The sequence below is a fragment of the Rhinoderma darwinii genome, chromosome 1 (genome assembly GCF_050947455.1).
Source record: "Rhinoderma darwinii isolate aRhiDar2 chromosome 1, aRhiDar2.hap1, whole genome shotgun sequence".
Classification (NCBI taxonomy): Eukaryota; Metazoa; Chordata; class Amphibia; order Anura; family Rhinodermatidae; genus Rhinoderma; species Rhinoderma darwinii.
The window spans coordinates 160,825,896-160,846,645 of NC_134687.1; the positions used below are offsets into that span (position 1 = coordinate 160,825,896).

The 20,750-nt window shown below is 45.3% G+C and overlaps 1 long non-coding RNA gene across 1 annotated transcript in view; it reads right to left on the minus strand.

The window, feature by feature from the left end:
- LOC142737877 (uncharacterized) overlaps positions 1–20,750 on the minus strand; it is a 37,134-nt gene that overhangs the window by 6,899 nt on the left and 9,485 nt on the right. Inside the window, exon 2 of the long non-coding RNA XR_012880586.1 lies at positions 2,048–2,125. This is a non-coding gene — a long non-coding RNA (uncharacterized LOC142737877). The remainder of the gene's footprint in view (positions 1–2,047; positions 2,126–20,750) is intronic.

Below are 20,750 nucleotides of genomic sequence, written 5' to 3' on the forward strand. Positions count from 1 at the left end.
ATATGGAGTCATCTGTGTGGGCACTATACTGTATGGGTGCATCTGTGTTGGCTTTATACTGTATGGGTGCATCTATGGGGGCATTATACTTCATGGGGGCATTATACTGTGTGGGAGAAAGCTATAGTGGCATTATATAGTGCCTCATCGGAACACTTTTGTTGTACACCCTGACATGTTTTGCCTACATATATGTCCTATCTATGGTCTTTTCCCTCCATTGTATCTCATCATCTTTCTTTATTTAAATGGGCCAGTCTTAGCCACTAGGGTTCTATTCATTAGTTAGGACTTACATGCACAACAGCGGGTCTATTTTAGCCCCTAGGATTCCATTCTTCAGTTTATACTGACACATACGTCTTAAAGAGGCTCTGTCACCACATTATAAGTGGCCTATATTGTACATGATGTGATCGGCGCTGTAATGTAGATTACAGCAGTGTTCTTTATTTAGAAAAACGATCATTTTTGACGGAGTTATGACCTATATTAGCCTTATGCTAATGAGTTTTTCAATGGACAACTGGGCGTGTTTTACTATATGGCCAAGTGGGCGTTGTGGAGAGAAGTGTATGATGCTGACCAATCAGCGTCATACACTTCTCCCCATTGATTTATACAGCACATAGCGATACAGCTATGTCGCTATGTGCAGCCACATAAACACACTATAACGTTACTGCAGTGTCCTGAAAATGAATATACATTACCTCCAGCCAGGACGTGATGTCTATTCAGAATCCTGACACTTCGCTAATACAATCCCGACACTACAGCACAGCAAGCGTAATCTCGTTTGAAATGACAGGTTACAGCGTAATCTCGCCAGATTACGCCTCCTGTGCTGTAGTGTCGGGATTGTATTAGCGAAGTGTCAGGATTCTGAATACACATCACGTCCTGGCAGGACTATGTTCATTGTCAGGACACTGCAGTAACATTATAGTGTGTTTATGTGGCTGCACATAGCGATATAGCTATATCGCTATGTGTTGTATAAATGAATGGGGAGAAGTGTATGACGCTGATTGGTCAGCATCATACACTTCTCTCCACAACGCCCACTTGGCCATATAGTAAAACACGCCCAGTTGTCCATTGAGAAACTCATTAGCATAAAGCTAATATAGGTCATAACTCAGTCAAAAATGATTGTTTTTCTAAACAGAAAACACTGCTGTAATCTACATTACAGCGCCGATCACATCATGTACAATATAGGCCACTTATAATGGCGTGACAGAGCCTCTTTAACTGGAGATATACGTCCTCTAATACCATGTTGCATTATTCTATAAACAGGTGTATCTATTATTTTATAAAAAGGTGTATCTAGTATTCTTCTCCGCAAAATCCTCCCCACATTATGTCACGTGTTAAGGGTCTATAAAGAAATATCTCATATGGCCACTTGTCCATTTCAACTTTATAGTATTACACCCGTTACAGAACGGTTTCTTTCTACCTCCTCTGGCTGAGGGGAGCATATATATATGTACATGTGTACAAATTCATATATCATAATGTCTCAGACAAACCATTATATCAACTATGTATTCACTGATTTAGATTTATTTGTAGTGTCTGATGAAGGTCTGAATTAAGACCGAAACGTTACGATATTTGCTACTTATTTACCATATGGAAAATAACCAACACAATCTTTGCAAATTATATTGGAGTGCGAAGTCTTTAATAGAAATATAAATGGCGTTGAAGCCTACTTACCGTATGCACCCAAGACCACACAGTGCTAAAGGATTAGAACACAACAATGCTTTTACCTACTGCATTTAACGTAAATAATAAAGACAGAAAAATAAAGAACTACAGAGGACCCTTAGTTTGCTATTTTTACTTTCTTTTAGTGATGAAGACTTACAAGGGGAGGGTATAACAATGTCACCTGGTCAGAATCAAAGCAGCAACTCGTTTATTACACCATGTCCTTATTTACCATCTCACATTCTTTACTTACATTAGTATACAATTGTACAATCTCATACAAAGTTTTATATTTAATAATGTAAAATAGTGAACTTACTTATTTATGCTGATGTTGAAGACATGTCAACATTACTTTATTCTTCATTAGTACAATCAAAAAATCAGCCATGCAGATCTAAATAAAAAGGAAATGTGAACATATTGCATAAACTAAGAGGCAGGACTCTATGGATAGGAAATACAAAAACTTTATAATACCAGTATTGTATATTCTTTATATACTGGTATTAATATTGATCATAGATAAGAATAAGGAGAGCTTCAATTTCCAGAGATCTGCCTGGTCCACACTTTGTGATAGACATGAAGAAAAAATTATTATTGTCCAAGCACTTCCATGATCTAGTATTTTTAGTGGCGGATTTAGTAGACCATAGGCCCTGGACTGCTACCCAAACTTGGGCCCCCCTTCCGCCCTGCCGCGCCGTAACTATTGTTAACACTACCTTTCTGTGCGAGCATTAACAAATGGGTGTTACGGATTCCCCTTGTCACAGGGCTGTGTCCCTACATACTGACAGTATCACACTGTGCTGGGACACATCCTCCTGACAAGGGGAATTGTCTATCAGTCCTGGACTGCAGAAAGACTTTTTGTGAAGTACAAGGATTTCCTATAATAAACATGCCAGGAGAGGTGACAGATTCTCTATAAATCTATTGACTCACAGGTGACGATGTCTCAGATTCTAGTAGTTTTGTTTTTCTCTTTTCTTCTCCATCCGGTTCAGAGCTCATGACGACTTCTCCTGGCGATGACCCATTTCTGCAGAATTTGCCACTCAGATGTCTTCGGCTCCTAACTTTTCCAACATTTCCACACCTATAAATTATCATGGTGCCACATACTTTGCCCCTAAATATAATAGCACCAAACACTGCGCGCCTGAATATAATAATACCATACACTGTAAAACACCACATACACACAGCCCCCTGTACATAGTGCCACACACAGCCCCCTGTATATATCACACATCCCCCCTATAGCTAGCACCACACACATCCCTCCCGTAGAGAGCGTTACACACAGCCCCTATAGATAGCACCATACTTCCCCCTGTAGAGAGCGCCACACAGCACTCCCCCTCTTGTAAATAGCGCCACAGAGCCCACCTGTAAAAAGCGCCACACACATACCGCTGTGGATAGCGCCACACTTCCCCTCCTTGTATATAGTGCTACACAGCCCTCCCTCTTTGTATATAGTGTTACACAGCGCTTCCCCCTGGTATATAGTGTCACACAGCGCTCCCCCCTTTTTATATAGGGACACACAGCACTTCCACCGTTGCATATAGGGCCACTTAGCGCTCCCCCCTTGTGTATAGTGCACACAGCGCTCCCCCCTTTGTATATAGTGCCACACAACACTCCCCCCCTTGAATATAGGGCCACATAGTGCTCCCCCTTCTATATAGTGCACACAGCGCTCCCCCTTTATATATAGTGCACACAGCGCTCCCCCTTTGTATATAGGGTCACACAGCACTCCCCCCTTGTATATAATGTCACAGAGCACTCCCCCCTTTGTATATAGTCACACAGCGCTCCCCTCCCCCTTGTATATAGGCCCACACATCGCTACCCTCCACCTTGTATATAGGGCCACCCAGCACTCCCCTTTGTATATAGTGTAACGGAGCACTCCCCCCCTCCTTGAATATATACACAGCGCTACCCTCGCCTAAAAAAAAATATATATTTTACTTACCTTGCCCTGTGGCGGCCGCTCCAGCTGGACGCATGTGAATCCTCCGGACTAGACGCATGCGCAGACCGGCGTGATGCAGTACCTCATCACACTGGCCTGCGCAGGGAGTCTTCCCAGCGCCTTATAGGCTACAGGCCTAACGTGGCCTGCAGCCTATAATATTCATTTGTATCTGAGTCCTCAGGACTCAGATACAAATTAATGCAACTGCCGCTAGCACCCGGGCCCCCTCCAGTGCTAGCGACGCCACCGGGCATGAGGGGGCCCGTGCGGTCATATGTGGTTCAGGCGGCCATGGGCCCCCCCGGGAGCTTTGGGCCCCGGATGGCCGCCCGAACCGCCCTAATGATGATCCGCCACTGAGTATTTTCATTGCAACCTTTTTGACAAAGATCCATAGAGAAAGAACAGATTATTTTAATGAAAGAGGGTAGCACAGTTGCTCAGTGGATAACACTGTTTCTTTGCTTCACTGGGGTCCTAGATTCAGATCTGACCACTGGTAACAATCTGAATAGAGTTTGTATGATCTCCTAGAGTACAAACAAATATACTGATAATTGGAAGATTATGAAATTGGCCCAATAAAATGATTAGAGCTCTGTGGAATATGTTGGTGCTATATAAGCAATGGATAATAATAAAGCAGCTTGTTTTGACCTGCTGGGTAGCCATAGTCTTCAGATTCTCTGATGAGATCCATGTTGGATGTTTTGTTCCTCTTTCCTCTCGTTAGGCATCATACTGTTATTTCTAATACAAGAATATGGCTTGTTGGCATATTTTTTACTTGGGGTCTAAAACTATGTATGTGTCTAATACTATGGTAATATTCTGAATGTTAACAACAAGGTGCAACTAGAGCAAGGAATGCTGAGGCAGCATGGCAGGATCATCTAACATCTAAGTGATAATCATAGCTTTGACTACTTCCTTTCATGAAAGCTTGAGAAAGTGTTCTTTGACTCTACACAGTCATATAGGTGTTATTAACAGTCACAGTTCACTACCTGATACAGTAACTACTATAGAGAAGGAAGAACCAGTTTTCTCATGTGGCGTAAAGTAAGAGCAGAAATTCACATTTTTATCAGGTTCCAAGGGACAATTAGATCTACTTTATTTCTAATTTTTGCAAAATTATATCTATATGGTGTGTAATCTAGATTTTATGCATGTTCCTTGCTTAGAGCAAGATTTGTTGAAAAACAGATTGTGCTCTCTTCTAACCAAGTGCAAAAGAAAAGCATGATGTACATCACACAAATAGTGCACTAGGATACAGTCTATGTCAAACCCTCTCCAAAAGGTTCATTGACCTGAGCTCGAAGGCCCTACCTGGGTCAATGACCAGTACTGAACTTCCCTAAGTTAAGTTTAGGGAGGCATCTTGGACCATGGTATTTGTTTGGTTGACCCCTAAAACATTTCCCAGGGATGTTGAAGAGTTGGAAGGGAGGAACCTGATGGCCTTGTCTACCTGATGGCCTCATTAACCTGATGGCCTCGTCTACCCTGCCATAACATAATGAGCTGAAAAATATCAGGTCTTGACCAATTTGTTAAGAGAATTTGCAAATAAATAATACTTATATTGGGATTCAGTAAGCATCCATATTTCTAAAACAGCTATTGATAGATGATAACTTTGGTCACACAACTGAAGTGTGACTTAAAGGGATTGTCCCATTTGGACAGACCCTTTTTATCCTTGTAGCAATTAATAAATTATACACAATGTTAATGTATTGTTTCTTCTAAATATGTCATAAATAGTTTTAGCTACGTGTAAGCCTCTCTTCACATCTGTTGTGGTTCCGCCGTGGTGTTCAAATGGAGCCTCCAACGCAAATGTGAACTACAAATGTGAACTACAGTCACATATAGTTTTATGCAATTTACTATAAAATGCTACAAAGGCTTAAACATAGTTAAAAAATGAATAAAAAATAGACAAGATTTAAGAATTTATTTCAGCGTGATAATATTCACTAAACTTGATATCAACAGTACGTCCAAATTGAGGCACTATAAACAATTTATGGTATAGTAAATGCTTGTTAACATTTATAAATTATACATACCGTATATATCGGCGTACAAGACGACTTTTTACACCCTTAAAAAAATGTCAAAAGTGTGGGGTCGTCTTATATGCCGGATATTGTCTACATTAGGGATGCACGTTGCAGCCGCACAGCTCAGTATAGTAACACATGAATGTATGGGAGCGCGGCTGCGGCTGTGTAATTCAGCCACAGCCCCGCTCCTGAGTCATGATAAGTTCGCGGGGTCAGTATGATGCAATGCGGCCAGCGCTGCACTAATGAGCGGCGGCACTGGAGACAGAAAATGGCAGGCGCGCTACAAAACACCCCCATGTTCTGTCTTCAGTGCCTGAACTGCCGCTCATTAGTGCAGCGCCGGCCGCACCTCCTCATGCTGACCGCGCGCGAACTTCCTGTCAGGAGCGGGGCAATGACTGTATTACACAGCCGCAGCCCCGCTCTATAACGGCGGAGATCAGAGAAACCGCTCATCTCCGCCGTTATTCCCCTGAATGCTGCGATCACAGCTGACTGCAGCATTCAGGGGAAAGTGAGAAGGGGGGATGCCCCTGGATCGCGTCACAGGGAATTCCTGTGACGCGATCGAGGGCCATACCATATATGGGCAGACAGCCCAGGGTCTATTGACGGACCCCAGGGCTGTCTTACCATATTTCATGTTGTTAGGACATACCCAAGTATGTCCTAACAACTGCCTGTGTATTATCCGTCCACAGGTTAATGTACTGGCACATATCTGATATATGTCAGTACATTAAAGTTTAAAAATAAAGTAAAAACAAAGTATTGTTAAATTTTTAAAAAAATACACCTTCACCTTTTTTACAATAAACATTAAAATAAGTCTCAATACATAAAATACACACATTCAGTAATGGCGCGGACAACAATGTTTTTGCATCATTTATGATGTGTACGCTGTAAAAAAATGAAATAAACACGGCTTTCATTCACTTATTAATGTGAGGCGCGAGGTGCGATGAATTTACCCTCCATGTTCCTCACATTAATAGTAATTAACCCCATCATGTACCTCGCACATTAACCCAATATGACTGAGAAACATGATGGGATTAATTACTATTAATGTGAGGCGCGTTCAAAATTCATCACACGTCGCGCCTCACATCAGAAAACGGAAGAATTTTTTTTTTATTACTGTTGGCAAAAGTATCGAAATTGGTATCGAAATCGCAATACTAAACGAAGTATCGGTATCGAAGTCCAAATTCTGGTATCGTGACATCCCTAGTCTACATATTGTCTACACACAGGTTGTGTGTTACCTTGTGAGCCTGCAGTCCGGTACACATGCTCCCGGGATGCACGGAATCCGCCACGGATCTGAGGGAAGCCGGTATTAGCCGCCAGGGAACATCTCTGTAAGATCCTCTGGCCCGCCCTTTCCTCTCATTCCATGCCTCTCAGATCTCGCGCGATGAAGCAGCCTATCTGCGCATGCGCGAGTTCAAAGAGACAGAGAGTCCTGGGTCCTGCCGCCGATGGCCATAGTGAAGCGCTCCTGCACGAAATGGTGAGTATATCTTAAATTCTATATTTTAAGGGTAAAAGTTGGGGGTCGTCTTATACGCCCCGTCGTCTTATACGCCGACATATACGGGTATATTTTTCATTTTATAGTGAATTAAATTAACCACCAAGATCAAATAAATAAATAAATAATCATCCCATTTATATTCTCTGATAAATAAGAACCCTATTATGTCAGTATAGTTTACCCTAACATATGATATGTAATGTATAGGCCTTTAATTAACATTTCCGCATGTGTCAATACCGCAGAAAAAGAGGCTACATACATGCACACACGCACTCACTCCCTACCTCCCTCCCTCAATCTAGTCAATTGGATAGATATACTATATGGACAAAAGTATTGGGATGTTTGCACATTTCACGTACAGAAGCTTTTATGACTCCCATTCTAAATCCATAGGCATTAAGTTCTTAAAGACAAGGCCAATTTTTGTTTTTTCATTTTAGTTTTTTCCTCCCCGTCTTCCAAATGTCATAACTTTTTTATTATTTCGTCGGCATAGCCGTATGAGCGCTTGTATTTTGCAGAACAAGTTTTAGTTTTTTATGGCACCATTTAATGTACTGTATAATGTACTGGGAAACTGAAAAATATTTGTGGAGTGAAATGGGCAAAACAACAGAGATTACTTCATATTTTGGTGGCTTTAGTTTATACGTTGTCCATCAGGCGATAAAAACGACATGTTCACTCTATTCTACGGGTTGATACGATTACAGCAATACCAAATTTATATGTTTTTTGAATGTATTACCGCTTATAGAAAAAAAAAGCTATTTGCAGAAAAAACAATGTGTCACGATCCAGGGGTATGTGGACCCACTAGGCCGAGGAGAGGCCGGGTACGAGCGCACGCGCTTACTACGGGACACTGCAGAGCTGAGCGGAAATGAGTGCTGGCGTCTCCTAGGGAGGAGATGCCGGCCAGCACTCAAAAGTCCATGGCCACTGCCATCGAGGGGTGAGTAGGAACGACGGTCCTCGGACGTGGACGTTTGAGTATCCCCCCTTTTATGTCCCCTCTTCTTGGGACCAGAACAAGAGAGGAATTTCTTAATGAGGGTAGGTGCATTAAGGTTCTCTTCTGGTTCACAGGACCTCTCCTCAGGACCAAACCCTCTCCAGTTAAACTAAATAGAAAGTCCTTCCTCCTACCCTCTTGCAGTCCAGGATCTCCTTCACCTCAACACATCAGATGAACCGCTCGGAGCAACTGCAGGACTAGGAGTTTTACTGTAGCCGTTCAGGACCACAGGTTTCACAAGGGACACATGAAAGGAGTTGGGGATTCTGAGGATAGGGGGCAGCCGAAGCTTATAGGAGACAGGGTTTATCTGTTGTAGGATCTCAAAGGGTCTGAGGAATCTGGAAGCAAATTTGTATGAGGGCACCTTCAAACGAATGTTCCTTGAGGATAGCCAGACCTTAACTCCCGGAGAGAACTGAGGAGGAACTTTTCTTCTTTTATCGGCATTCTTTTTCATGCGGTCCACTGCCTGGAGGATTGCAGACTTAGTTTTCTGCCAGATATGAATAAAAGTCCCAAATGAGGAATTGGCTCCTGGTACTTGAGTCATGGCTGGCACAGGAAGAGGAACTTGAGGATGCTGGCTGTACACAATGTAGAAAGGAGACAAGGCTGTTGATTCACTTGTGTGATTGTTGTTATGGCAGAAAGAAGGGGAAGGGGATAAGTGAGCCCTAATCTACCCACCGCCCTGTCCCTGCCTACTTGCAACAACCCGCCCTAGGCGACGGGGTACAACTGGGCGGCGGTCCCTACGCTGACTAAGTGCAAGGGAATACAAACAGGGAACAAGCAAGGGAAGGGGCAGTAGCCCACGGAACACCGTGAGGAAACCAGAGTGGTCAACGAGCCAGTCAGAATCAGGATGTCACGAAGTATACGAACGCACAGCAAGGAGCAGGAAGCAAGCCGGGGTCAGAGCGAAGCAGGATAAGCGGAAGCTGTAGCAAGGCTGAAGCAAGGCACTAGCAGGCTGGAGCAAGGCTGTAGCAGGGCCAGGAAACCAGGAAGAATCACAAGCAATGAGGAAGAGAAAACGGCAGGTATAAATGGACAGGGGGCGGAGCTAACTCCGACTGACCGGGCCGCGATAGGCTCTCCCACTCCTGAGCCTGCCACCCTGATTGGTGGGAGCTGAAGTCAGTCTAAGAGGTCCGCCCTCAGGTGTCGATTGATTAATCCTGGGAGTATCCACAGACGTAGTGCCTGGCAGATCCTTTACAGTACCCCCCTTTTATGAGGGGCTACCGGACCCTTACTAAGAGGACCTGGTTTAGTGGGGAAGAGAAGGTGGAACCTCCTGACCAATACCCCAGCGTGAACATCTCGAGCAGGTACCCAAGTCCTCTCCTCCGGCCCGTATCCTCTCCAATGGACCAGGTACTGGAGGGAGCCCTGGATCATCCTACTGTCCACAATCTTGGCCACCTCGAATTCCACCCCCTCAGGGGTGAGAATGGGAACAGGAGGTTTCCTCGAGGGGGACCAGGACGGGGAGCAGCGTTTAAGGAGGGAGGCATGAAAGACGTCGTGTATGCGAAAGGATGGGGGCAGCTCCAGACGGAAGGATACAGGGTTGAGGACTTCAATGACCTTATAAGGCCCAATAAATCGGGGAGCAAACTTCCTGGACGGGACCTTAAGGCGCAAGTTCCTAGACGACAACCACACCAGATCCCCGACGACAAACCGGGGGTTAGCAGAACGTTTTCTATCAGCCTGAATTTTTTGTACGCTCTGGGACGCCTCTAGGTTCTTCTGAACCTGGGCCCAGACTGTGCACAGTTCCCGATGAACGACCTCTACCTCGGGATTATTGGAACTACCAGGAGAAACGGAGGAGAACCGTGGATTAAACCTGAAATTACAGAAAAACGGGGAGACCCCTGACGAGTTACTGACCCGGTTATTCAGGAAAAATTCGGCGAGGGGAATGAATGAGACCCAATCAAATTGACAGTCAGAGATGAAACACCTTAAATATTGTTCCAGGGATTGATTAGTCTTCTCCGTTTGGCCATTAGTTTCGGGATGGAAGGCGGAGGAGAAGGATAGATCAATCTCCAACTTTTTACAAAAGGCTCTCCAAAATAAAGAAACAAATTGTACCCCTCTGTCAGAAACGATATTGACTGGGACCCCATGGAGACGCAGAATGTGTTTAACAAACAAAGAAGCTAACGTCTTGGCGTTAGGTAGTTTCTTAAAGAGGCTCTGTCACCAGATTTTGCAACCCCTATCTGCTATTGCAGCAGATCGGCGCTGCAATGTAGAGAACAGTAGCGTTTTTATTTTTAAAAAACGAGCATTTTTGGCCAAGTTATGACCATTTTCGTATTTATGCAAATGAGGCTTGCAAAAGTCCAAGTGGGCGTGTTGAAAAGTAAAAGTACAACTGGGCGTGTATTATGTGCGTACATCGGGGCGTGTTTACTACTTTTACTAGCTGGGCTTTCTGATGAGAAGTATCATCCACTTCTCTTCAGAACGCCCAGCTTCTGGCAGTGCAGATCTGTGACGTCACTCACAGGTCCTGCATCGTGTCGGCACCAGAGGCTACAGTTGATTCTGCAGCAGCATCAGCATTTGCAGGTAAGTAGCTACATCGACTTACCTGCAAACGCCGATGCTGCTGCAGAATCATCTGTAGCCTCTGGTGCCGATGTGTCCTCGCTCGTCTGACACGATGCAGGACCTGTGAGTGACGTCACAGCGTGATCTCTCGAGAACACGGCTGTGTCTGCACTGCCAGAAGCTGGGCGTTCTGAAGAGAAGTGGATGATACTTCTATACACAACGCCCAGCTAGTAAAAGTAGTAAACACGCCCCGATGTACGCAATTAATACACGCCCAGTTGTACTTTTACTTTTCAACACGCCCAGTTGGACTTTTGCAAGCCTCATTTGCATAAATACGAAAATGGTCATAACTTGGCCAAAAATGCTCGTTTTTTTAAAATAAAAACGTTACTGTAATCTACATTGCAGCGCCGATCTGCTGCAATAGCAGATAGGGGTTGCAAAATCTGGTGACAGAGCCTCTTTAAGGGGCACAAAGTGGCAAATCTTGCTGAAGCGGTCTACTACCACCCACACCACCGACTTGCCTTGAGATGGAGGCAAATCGGTGATAAAATCCATGGAGATATGGGTCCAAGGTCTCTGGGGAATGGGCAAAGAACGTAGTAAGCCCGCAGGTCGGGACCTAGGGGTCTTAGACCTAGCACAAACCTCACAAGCGGCGACGTAAGCCCTAACGTCTTTAGGCAACCCAGGCCACGAATAGTTTCTGGTAATGAGGTGTTTGGTACCCAAGATGCCAGGATGACCAGATAGTGCGGAGTCATGGTTTTCCCTAAGTACCCTTAGCCGGTATTGCAGGGGGACAAACAGCTTGTCCACAGGGAGGTTCCCGGGGGCTGAACCTTGATCAGCCGCAATATCAGAGACTAAATCAGAATCAGTGGCAGAAACGATTATACCAGGGGGTAAAATACAAGCAGGATCCTTAGGAGGATTGGCCATGAAACTACGTGACAGTGCATCAGCCTTAATATTTTTGGACCCAGCCCTATAGGTAACCAAAAAGTTAAATCTGGTAAAAAATAGCGCCCATCGAGCTTGTCTCGGATTAAGCCTCCGGGCAGATTCTAGGAAAACCAGATTCTTGTGGTCAGTAAGGACCGTTACCTGGTGTCTGGCCCCCTCCAGGAAGTGACGCCACTCTTCAAAAGCCCATTTAATGGCTAAAAGTTCGCGGTTGCCAATATCATAGTTACTCTCCGTGGGCGAAAACTTCCTGGAGAAGTAAGCACAGGGGCGGAGATGGGTGAGGGACCTGGTACCCTGGGACAAGACAGCCCCCACTCCCACCTCAGACGCGTCAACCTCCACGATAAATGGCTCCCTTTGGTTGGGCTGAACCAGCACAGGGGCCGAGATAAAGCACTTCTTGAGGGTCTCAAAAGCCTGGACGGCCTCAGGAGGCCAGTGGAGGACATCAGCACCCTTGCGAGTGAGGTCCGTAAGAGGCTTAGCGACGACCGAGAAGTTGGCAATAAATCTCCTGTAATAGTTAGCGAACCCCAAAAAACACTGCAGCGCCTTCAGGGAGGCAGGTTGGACCCATTCCACCACAGCCTGAACCTTGGCAGGGTCCATGCGGAATTCATGAGGAGTGAGGATTTGACCCAAAAATGGTATCTCCTGTACCCCAAACACACATTTTTCGGTTTTCGCAAACAGATTATTTTCCCGGAGGACCTGGAGCACCTTCCTGACATGCTCCACGTGGGAGGACCAGTCCTTGGAAAACACCAGTATGTCATCAAGGTACACTACAAGAAAATTTCCCAGGTAATCTCTCAGAATTTCATTAATAAAATTCTGGAAGACAGCAGGGGCATTACACAACCCAAAGGGCATGACCAGGTATTCGAAATGACCTTCGGGCGTGTTGAACGCAGTCTTCCACTCATCCCGCTCTTTGATGCGGATAAGGTTATACGCCCCCCGTAGATCAAACTTAGAGAACCATTGGGCCCCCTGAACCTGATTAAAAAGATCCGGAATCAAAGGAAGGGGATACTGGTTCCTTACAGTGACCTTATTCAAGTTACGATAGTCAATGCACGGCCTAACACCACCATCCTTCTTCCCCACGAAGAAGAAACCAGCACCTACAGGAGAAGTAGAGGGGCGAATGTAACCCTTGGCCAGGCATTCTTGGATATATTCCCTCATGGCTTCACGTTCAGGACATGAAAGATTAAATATCCTACCCTTAGGAAGCTTAGCACCTGGTACCAATTCGATGGCGCAATCGTAATCTCTATGAGGGGGCAACACCTCGGAGGCCTACTTAGAGAAAACATCAGCGAAGTCCTGAACAAACTCAGGTAGCGTGTTTACCTCCTCACGGGGAGAAATAGAGTTAACCGAAAGACATGACGTCAGGCATTCACTACCCCATTTGGTGAGATCCCCAGTATTCCAATCAAACGTGGGATTATGCAACTGCAACCAGGGAAGACCTAATACCAGATCGGACGATAATCCCTGCATCAACAGTACAGAGCACTGCTCCAAATGCATGGAGCCAACAAGGAGTTCAAAAATAGGAGTATGCTGAGTAAAATAACCATTAGCAAGAGGAGTGGAGTCGATACCCACTACCGGGACAGGATTAGGCAAATCAATAAAAGGCATTTTTAGAGACATAGCAAATTCCAGAGACATGATATTAGCAGATGAGCCTGAATCCACGAAGGCACTGCCGGTGGCAGACCGACCACCAAACGAGACCTGAAAGGGAAGCAAAATTTTATTGCGTTTCATATTAACGGGAAATACCTGTGCGCCCAAGTGACCTCCCCGATGATCACTTAGGCGCGGAAGTTTTCCGGCTGCTTATTCTTGCGCCTGGGACAGGTGTTCAGTTGATGCTTGTCATCCCCACAATAGAAGCAGAGACCATTCTTCCTGCGGAACTCTCTACGTTATCGGGGGGACACGGAGGCCCCGAGTTGCATAGGTACCTCCGAGTCTTCCGTGGAAGAGCGAGGAGACGGGACCTCGGGGGGAATCGCAGGGAAGTCAGAGGGGAAAACACTGAAACGTTCAAGCTGTCGTTCCCTGAGACGTCGGTCAAGTCGTACTGCTAAGGCCATAACCTGGTCTAGGGAGTCAGAAGAGGGGTAGCTAACAAGCAGATCCTTCAGGGCGTTAGATAAGCCTAACCTAAACTGGCACCTTAGGGCAGGGTCATTCCACCGAGAAGCTACGCACCACTTTCTAAAGTCAGAACAGTATTCCTCAACAGGTCTCCTACCCTGACGTAAGGTCACCAGCTGACTCTCGGCCAAAGCAGTCCTGTCAGTCTCGTCGTAAATGAGTCCGAGGGCAGAGAAAAAACGATCAACGGAGGAAAGTTCAGGGGCGTCAAGAGCCAAGGAGAAGGCCCACTCTTGGGGCCCTTCCTGGAGTCGGGATATAATGATTCCCACCCGCTGGTTCTCGGAACCTGAGGAGTGAGGTTTTAGACGGAAGTAAAGTCTGCAACTCTCCCGAAAGGAGAGAAAAGTCTTACGGTCCCCTGAGAACCGGTCAGGTAACTTGAGGTCAGGTTCTAGAGGTGAGGCGAGGGGTACTACTATGGCAGCGTCAGGCTGGTTGACCCTCTGAGCCAGGGCCTGGACCTGTAGGGAGAGGCCCTGCATCTGCTGGGTCAGGGTCTCAAGGGGGTCCATGATAGAGTAGGAGAAAGGGTAGACTAGGTATGGGCTTGTGATTATGTTATGGCAGGAAGAAGGGGAAGGGGATAAGTGAGCCCTAATCTACCCACCGCCCTGTCCCTGCTTACTTGCAACGACCCGCCCTAGGCGACGGGGTACAACTGGGCGGCGGTCCCTACGCTGACTAAGTGCAAGGGAATACAAACAGGGAACAAGCAAGGGAAGGGGCAGTAGCCCACGGAACACCGTGAGGAAACCAGAGTGGTCAACGAGCCAGTCAGAATCAGGATGTCACGAAGTATATGAACGCAGAGCAAGGAGCAGGAAGCAAGCCGGGGTCAGAGCGAAGCAGGATAAGCGGAAGCTGTAGCAAGGCTGAAGCAAGGCAGTTGCAGGCTGGAGCAAGGCTGTAGCAGGGCCAGGAAACCAGGAAGAATCACAAGCAATGAGGAAGAGAAAACGGCAGGTATAAATGGACAGGGGGCGGAGCTAACTCCGACTGACCGGGCCGCGATAGGCTCTCCCACTCCTGAGCCTGCCACCCTGACTGGTGGGAGCCGGAGTCAGTCTAAGAGGTCCGGCCTCAGGTGTCGATTGATTAATCCTGGGAGTATCCACAGACGTAGTGCCTGGCAGATCCTTTACAATTGTTGTACGAGAATTCTGCCCAAGGCAGAATTTTCTCAAATTTAGCATATATGCAATTCCCTCTTAACCGCGAAAGAACTTGGCGAACATGCTTCCGATGTGTCATCAAATCAGGTAAGTAAAGCAGGTAAGTAAATCAGGATGTCGTTTAGATAGACCACCATGCAGACATACAGCAGGTCTCAGAAAATGTAATTTACAAACTCCTGGAACACAGCTGGGGCGTTACATAGTCCAAAGGGCATTACAAGGTATTCGTAATGGCTGTCTCAAGTGTTAATTGCGGTTTTCCACATGCCACCTTTGTGGATACGGATCGAGTTATAAGCTCCGTGAAGATCCAGCTTTGTGAACACCTTGGCCCCACGTATCCTATCGAAAAGTTCTGAGATAAGCGTCAGGAAATACTTCTTTTTAACCGTAATTTGGTTCAGGCTCCGGTAGTCGATACATGGACAAAGAGATCCGTCATTCTTCATGAAGAAGAATCTGGCTATGGCCAGAGAAGATGACTTCCGGATGAACCCTCTCTCTCTCTCTCTCTCGAGGTTCTTCTTAACGTAGGCAGACATGGCTAAGGTCTCTGGCAGGGAGAGAGGATAAACTCGACCTCAAGGTGGCGAGGCATCAGGAAGTAATTCAACAGGGCAAGCGTAGATGCGATGGGGAGCAAGAGTCTCTGCTTCCTTCTTACTGAAGACGTCTGCAAAACTAGCATAATGTGATGGTAGATTGGAGAGTGACTGAGGCATTGGAGGCAAAACAGGACAAACCTGTGGCAGGCAATGGCTAAAGCATCTGGGTCCCCATTGGAGGACCTCTCCAGAACTCCAGTCGAGAACCGGAGCGTGTAGACGAAGCCAAGGCAGTCCCAACAGAACAGTGTTGATTGCTTTAGGTAGAACGTGGAAGGTAATCTGTTCTGAGTGGAGAACTCCAATTTGGTTGTTTAGTAACAGACACAATAGGATCGGGCAATGGTAGTCCATTTACAGAGGTAACAGCCAGAGGTCTCTTTAGACATACTGTGGGTAGATGTAGGCGATCCACTAAATCCTGCTGGATGAAATTTGCAGCTGCTCCGGAATCCAGATAGGCAGAGGAGGAGTGTGATGTCTCTCCAGAGATGATGGTCACAGGAATCAATATCTTGGGAGAGGCTTTGAAGTTTGGCGTCGTCCCAACTAGCGTTGTCTCGCCAACCAAACCTAGGTGCTGGAGTTTCCCGGCTTTTGTGGACATTGGCACACAAAATGGCCTTTAAGGCCGCAATACAGACACAGACCTGAAGAGCGTCTGCACTGTTTCTCCTGCTTGGACAATTTGATTCTGTCTACATGCATAGGTTCTTCAGGTAGAGCAACAGGAGGAGGCAATAGTGGTCTCTGGAACGAGGGTGCCAATCTGTGGAAACGTCTCTCCCGCCAAACCACCAAAGCACGTTCCTGGATCCTCATGTCGGCCCAGGTAGCCAACAGGATAAGAGCATCCAGGGTAGAAGGAAGCTCATGGGCTGCTAACTCGTCCTTGATGTGCGAAGACAGTCCCTGCCAAAATTTTGCCACCAATGCCTCATTGTTCCAAGCCAACTCTGCTGCCAGTATACGGAAGGAGACAGCATACTCTCCTACCATGGACTCTCCTTAATTGAGAGTTAAAAGAGTGGATGTTCGACCTGGCTCCTCGAACACAGTACAAAAAGTCTCTAAGAATAAAGCCAGGTCCGAGAATTCAGGGCCTTCTCGTTCCATGATGGGGTTTGCCCATGCCGGGGCCTTACCAGCAAAAAGGGAAATTATGAATGCCTCCTTGGCCTCATCAGAGGGGAAGAGGTGAGCACGCAGTCTAAAATAGCTGGTACATTGTTTGAGGAAACCTCTACAGGCTCTAAGATCATGGTCATAGCGAGGTGGTAGAGGCAGCGAAACTGCGGATCCGGAACAGACAAGAGGAATAACAGGCAGTGGAGCGGCAACAGTAACCTGAAGAGGAGCAGGGTACTGATCCAGTCGGGTAATGATTGAATTTACTGCCACGAGGAGTTGATCCTGGCTTGCACGCAGGTCACGAATGACTGATTGCATCACCTGAACCGCGGTTTTAGGTTAGCCAGCGGGTTCCATGGCCTGATCTAGGGGTATATGGACACGCTAGGCCGCTCTGCCGTAGTGGAGAGGCAGCTGGCCAAGTCACAGTCTATGCAAAGTCTTATACAAAGAGTTCATAGCACAAGGATACCTGTGATAGTCCAGGCAATGGCAGAGGCTCTGGCACGGATGGGGCTAGATGTCGCAGGTTGCACCAGACATGGAGGATGTACCAGGAGTAGCAGATGACACCAGACGTGGTGTATACCAGCAGGCGTGGCAGGTTGCGCCAGATGTGGCGGATGATACCAGGAGTGGCAGATAACACCAGACATGTTGTATAACAGCAGGCGGCACAACACGACACTAGAGAGGCTCAGGAACTAAACACAGCACGATACAGCATACAGGTAGCAGGGCACGGGAACACTGGGAGCAGGATAACACTAAGGGACAATTTGCAATACGAACATGGGAAAACTACAACAACGCTCAGGCAAGTAGTGAATGGGCAGAGCCCTTTTTATAGACCATGGTGATTATGGCTAATTAACCATATTTTACATGTGCACTTGCTAGCCCTTTAAGGCTGGGCAGGAGCGCGCACGCACACACTACGGGACACTGCAGAGCGGAATGGTGGCGTCTTCTAGGGAGGGTTTTTCTATCTTTGGCTGGCACTGCATAAATATTGCCACATACCCTATAAACCACAGTATATACCACAAAGCACAAACGGGTATGTATGTAAGGCAAAAAATACTATAGAATCACTATGTATATCACAAAAGTATAAATTTTATTCACAGTAAATACACCTCATAAATGATAAAAACACTTAAAACAGCATAAACATGCTCTACAAAATCTAAGGGGGGGGGGGGGGAGAGAGTTGCCACCCTGATATCTCATATGCCTGTGGTGATTGCAATGTTTGCCAATTTGTAAACCCCACTGATGTATTTGTAGATCTGTTGGATCAAAGACAATTCCAATTGAAATCATACATTAACTGTCAAACAAAAAATTTGATATATGCACTTACATGTTCCTGTCTAAAGGACTATATAGGTCAAACAAGCCAAGAGCTACGCAAGAGAATGCAACAACACATATCAACCATCACCCTGGCGGACAGGGATTTCAAACAAGACAAGACATTGACCTCAGTGGCTTCACATTTTCTACAAAAACGGTAAGGCTACCAGCATACAAGTAACAGGTTTAGAATCTATGCAGAATAACATTAGAGGAGGTAATATTATCCCTAGACTTCTACAACATGAATCTAGATGGATTTATAACGTTAGATGTATGGCTCCTAGGGGCATGAATGAGGAACTTTTGTATACAGAATTTTACAAAGTATAAATTCTAATCAAATACAATTATTCCCCCCCCCCCCTCGTCCCCCCTCACACTCACTCAGTTTATCTCAGTTTACACATATATAGCTAGCTTATGGTTACTTAAGTTTCTTAACACATTATTCACTGTAAAATAATTTTCACACAGCACGATCACTTTGGCCACTCAGGCCCTTCATATATTGTTATCACTTTTACCACACCCTACACATTTATCATTGTTTAAGGCCACTTTTGCATTGATACACACACACACACACACACACACACACACATATATATATATATATATATATATATACACACACACACACGAAACAAGAGCAAATAAACACAGCACTCCACGGATCCAGAAAATCAGGCCATCTGCTCGTCACCAGGGGATGAATCAATTCCCCTTCTGTTTAGATAGAAAACAGCATAGGATGTAGTAACGGCTCCAGATGGCTTGAGAAAGGTTCATGTTGAACCGAAACGTTGCTGTGTTTGAGGTGAATAAATCCACCCTGTTTTTATCTGCCGTGAAGTCCTGGTGCCGTTACTACATCCTATGCTGTTATATATATATATATATATATATATATATATATATATATATATATATTTAAAATATTAGGTTCCTATTGTCATCCAGATAAACAACAAGAATTTTTTCCTAAACCATTAAAAGTAATTTATATCTATCTAGGTTACATCAACATTTCTAACTTAGTTCCATCTTTTCTCCTCGAGAACGTGAGGTCCGCAAACAAAGATGAAGAAGAAAAAACCTAAAATGGCATTGAAAAACAAGATTGTGTATTGTTGTAATATAAATAACTTCTTGCATTTGCTTCTGTGGGATAATTCCCCTATTTGCCATTATGTTGTCTTACTGTTTTCTCTCTCTCTCGGTGGGCATTATGCACCTTGAGGAGGTTGTAGCGGGCAGCATTTGTCATGGCGCAGACATCACATACACCATGACATATCATATCTTTTTCTTTTCATATTTACATTTAAACCAACACATGTTCAACTCACTGGTTTGGCGTGTGTGTGCATCTCAAAGGTCATTACAATCCAGTTCATAAACATATATAACATCATTAGTCACTTTCTTTAGTCTATTGAATGGTGATGAGTAATATAATTTTTATTATATTACATCTCATTATTCCTTATGTTGGTACCAACGGCCCATATTTGAATATATGGGTCTTACGCTATGATTCTATTTATTCTATACACACATACACCTAAATTGCACAATCATAATTATTTATGTTGCGATATATAGTATGCTTCAAATGTGTGAGGGCACCATATACTTATTGACTATAATTCTCCATTGTATTCTTGTGTGTTGCCTGCTGCCTGTACGGCTTCGTCCTTCGCTCTGCGCCTGCGCAAGGCTTACCAGCGTGAACCACGGCCGCTTTCCTTGCTCTGCTTGTGGTGCTGCGCATGCGCGGGGAGCCGCCTCACGTGACTGTGGTCGCGGCCCCGGCGCATGCGCACCACACACGAGCAGACGCCGTTGTTTGCGGCAGCATGGTGTCCACGGGAGAGAGAACCAGGTAAGTGCGCCTGACTGTGCACAGACTATTTAATTATTATAACTAATTATATGATTATATATAGAGATAAACTTAATTACAGAAAATTACCCCTGAGGAAGCCACATTTGTGGCGATACATGTGGGGCATTCAGTCCCCTCTTCCCCTCTCTGACTATCATGGGATTATGCTGTTTCCAGCAAACTGTTTGATGCAATATTTTCTTCAGACTCATGCTTATATAACTTAAATGCATGTTTAGGGGAATTGGCGGAAGTGTGGGGATATTTGTTGGTTTCCACTTATCAGGGTGGCAACTCTCTCCCCCCCTTAGATTTTGTAGAGCATGCTTATGCTTTTTTTTAAGTGTTTTTATCATTTATGAGGTGTATTTACTGTGAATAAAATGTATACTTTTGTACTATACATAGTGATTCTATACAATTTTTTACCTTACATACATACCCGATTGTGCTTTGTGGTATATACTGTCTTCTA